Below are 3,866 nucleotides of genomic sequence, written 5' to 3'. Positions count from 1 at the left end.
GCCTCTCCACTATACTGTCCGTATTTTCTTACTCTGGAAGCTAGCAGAGTTGCTTCCTTTTTGCCATGGACCAGCATTGCAGACGAGGAACTTATTATTATTGAGTAACGAGCCTGGTTCATTACTATTGAGCCAGGGTGATGTAGCGGTTCAAGAGTTGAACTTGGACCTGGAAGACCCAGGTTCAAATTTCCACTCAACGATGTAGCTTCCTGAGAGACCTTGGGTCAGTCACTTCCTCTCAGCCTCACAGGGTTGTTGTGAGGACAAAGGGAGGGAGCTCCTTGAAGGAAGGGAGGTATAAAAATATGAAAAATAAACTAACATCTGCCTATGTGATGTTATGAAGTGATGAATGGACATGTGTGAATCAGCCCTCAATGAAGACAATGAAGGTTGTGATGAAGAATTTGGGTCAAAGATGTATAAGGTCATAGTTCTAAGTCTGGTGATCATGATCTAAAGGGGCTCATATATCTTGAACATCTTTATGGCTGGAAGAAAATGGGCACATGTGGTATTACCTCTCACACAATAACCCAATTCACACTAAACCACCACAAAAGTCAGGATGGAAAAGCTTGCACATAACTGTGTTGGTGATCTGTTTGGTCATTATATGGAAACATGTTTTCAAAAAACAAAACTACCACCAATAAACTATCTCAATCAATGAGGTAGATTGGTGTTTCTTAAAGTGTGCCCTGGGGCTCCCTGAGCACACCCTAAGTTGCTGCCATCTGCTGGACATTGTGTCATTCTGCATATGTGATGGCATTCTTGTGCTTCTTGGGACTCCACGCATGTGCTGGTGGGAATCCTTGACACTCTATTTAGGGCTCCAGAGATTGAAAAGTTTGAGAACTGCTAAGGTAGATGATAGCCTGCAAATTCAGGATGGCTCTAGAGGAGGCTGCTCAACAACTAACCAGCAAGCACTTTCCAATAAAAAACCCCAAAAGGGGCAGTTGAGGCAACATGTCTTTATTTATGCTAAATGGGTAACTGATCATATTTTCCGATCTCTGTTTGGTTACTGGCACACATGAGTTATTGATGAGTCTCCCTCTAGTGGTTGTTGTACATAAATACCTTATTTTCTAGTCAATGTCTCAAAATTTCAGCAGGATTCTGGCCTTATAGAATGGAAGAAACATGTTTGGACAAACTGCATGTGAATTTCTTGCCCTTTGGAAACTGATTGCCTTGGCATAGGTTGAACTAAATTGGACTGCGGTGATATGTATTTTATACCATGTGAGCAGTGAAGTGGTTGTATGAACTCAGGGGAGCTGAGGTCTCACAAGTATGCCTAAATAGAGGGTGTCCTTACAGACTCCACTTAAAAGCATAGTATTGGCAGGCCATCATCCAACCCCTTTCCTCAAAGTCTGATACTCCAAGGCTTTATTCATTTCCTTACTCTGATTAACCTATATAGATTTGTAACACAGCCTACTATATGAAGGGAGCAGGCATGAAAAGTGCAATGTCACAAGGTGTCTGTACAGCAGGTGGGTGTGTATGAATCAGGATAATGACACACAAAGCCAGCTTTATCAGGAAGCAATGGAAAGCATTCAGGCTGTAGACTCAAGAGGGAATGAGAGTTTTTCACTCCCAATCTCAGTATGCCATAAAAATAAAAAATTAAAAAACTCAGAGTACCAGTTCTTTATCAGGATGGAGGAGGAGGTACAGCATTTTGACTTGTGAAAATGTCCCAAGTTATCACAGGCAAGAGTTTGTACTATGGCAAACTCTTTCCAATGTCATATGCAGGGGTGGGGAGATTTCTTTTTCATCCTAATATGATTAAGGGCACAATCATATAGTGGGAGAGGCAGGTATCTGGTAGTGTCTTAATTCTTCACGCCTTTCTATGCCCCAACCCTCCTCCCAAATGCTGTGGTCTAGGGTATTTGTAGAGTGCTTTCATATGCTTTTCTAGTGCTGATTCCCATCCATCTGTCTCTGTCTCTCTCTGTCTCTCTCTCTTACCCCTACATCCAGCCTTTCGTCCATCATGGAACTCAAGGTAATTCAGCTGGGGTTCTCAAGTGGTCACCCATTTGGGCACAATACTTTTCTGGATGCAATTGCTCAAGTACAAGTAATCAAATCATGAAGAAACTGGGTACTGCACAAACATGCACCAGCCCTTTAGACTCGCTTTTCCCCCTCTACCAACCAGGTGAGCTCTATGACAACCAGAAGCAACATTTCTGTGAGATGTTTCAGTAAGAGTTGCTTCTGATATCATCTTCAGTCATGCTTCCTTCTTGTCAAGTGACAGTAACATGATTGCAGTTAGTAGTCACAAGGAAGAGGACACATTAATTAGCCAACATTACACATGTTTCATATCCTTTCCTTCTCTGGCATGCAGAGTGAATGGGATTATGAATTGGCCACAAATCCTACATGGCTGGCAAGACTTGGAATTCTTGTGTTAAACATTTCCCCAAGAAATAGCAGCCGCTTCTCAGTCCTGACCTTACTCATTTTTGCAGCTGGAGCTTGTTTCTTTTCGTGACACCCAGAGAAAGAGACTGGAGCATCTTTAGAACCTGCTGGACAAAGTTATGGCTTCATGTTTTTCCACAACAAGACTTGTTGGCCTTACTGAAGCACAGGATGGCAAGATAGGGGTTGTCCTAACTTTACTGCTACAGCCCTGGGGTTGGACTAGGTGGTCTTGTAAGCAACCTCCAATTCTACAATTGAGGCAAAGGGTATTCTTATGTTACAAATGTATTAACAGTTTTATATCTAAGGGGAAAAAAACTAGAGATGGTCATAGGTTCTATTTCTCTTTTTAATTTTTTTTTAAAAGAAAAAGCCATATAGGAGGATGGAAACTGGGTTGAAACCACAGTGTGGGAAAGGAGGCACTTTAGAACTTTGTCCCTGCTGTAGTTCCAATCCCAGTCATGCTACCCATGTGCTATTTTTAAACGGGGGGGGGGGAAGCTTTAATTGAATGCCACTTAAAGCCCCCCCCCCAATTAAAAACAGAATAGGACTGGAACCATGTAGGTCAGCCCACTGAGGGTAAGCTGCACCTGAGGGGTACAAAATTTGCTACTGCTGCTTCCTTGTTCACCTGCTGTAAGGCACAGCTTGATTGTCTTCTCAGCCCCCCCCCCCACAGCAAGGCCATCACTAAGGAAAAAAAAAAAAGCAAGATTGTGACCTGACCCCATCACTTTGCTCCTTCCTCATGTGGTTTCTTTAAACAAGTCAGAAAGTTCAGAATATGCTGGGAATGGGTTCTTCACTTCCTGTTTGCATAAAGAGACAGCATAAGGAAGAAGGTGCGTGGGTAGGAAAGCAGATGATTGCCTTCCTTGTGCTGGTGTTTTTTTTTTTCTGGGAGTGAATGTGGTGACAGCAGTGACCCAACTCCCTATGCCCTGCTCCCCAAGCTGTGAGCCATACGCTTGTTTTAAAGGATTCCCTTTCTTGGTGACTTGTGACTGAGTATACTTTGCACATCCTGTTTTATTTAAAGAGACAGTGCCAGGAAGGAGGGAGGTGAGCCAGTAGTGGGCCAAATCACTGTTTCCTGAACCACTCACTGAAACTGATTTGAAAGTTGATAAAAGTGGCTCCATCAGCAGTTGGCTGGAGGGAGGTGGCAGCAGACTTGGGGTATGAGTTAGTAGTTTGGGAGTTGGACTGGAAAGATGCAGGTTCAAATCCTCATTCAGCCATGAAGCTTGCTGGGTGACCTTGGGTCAGTCATTACCTCTCAGCCTCATCTACCTCATAGGGTCGTTGTGAGGACAAAGGGAGGGAACACCATGTACACTATCCTGTACACCATTCCATGTACATCATCCTGAGCTCCTTGAAGGAACGGC

The sequence above is a fragment of the Tiliqua scincoides genome, chromosome 1 (genome assembly GCF_035046505.1).
Source record: "Tiliqua scincoides isolate rTilSci1 chromosome 1, rTilSci1.hap2, whole genome shotgun sequence".
NCBI classification, from domain to species: Eukaryota; Metazoa; Chordata; class Lepidosauria; order Squamata; family Scincidae; genus Tiliqua; species Tiliqua scincoides.
This window is presented reverse-complemented; position numbering follows the sequence as displayed.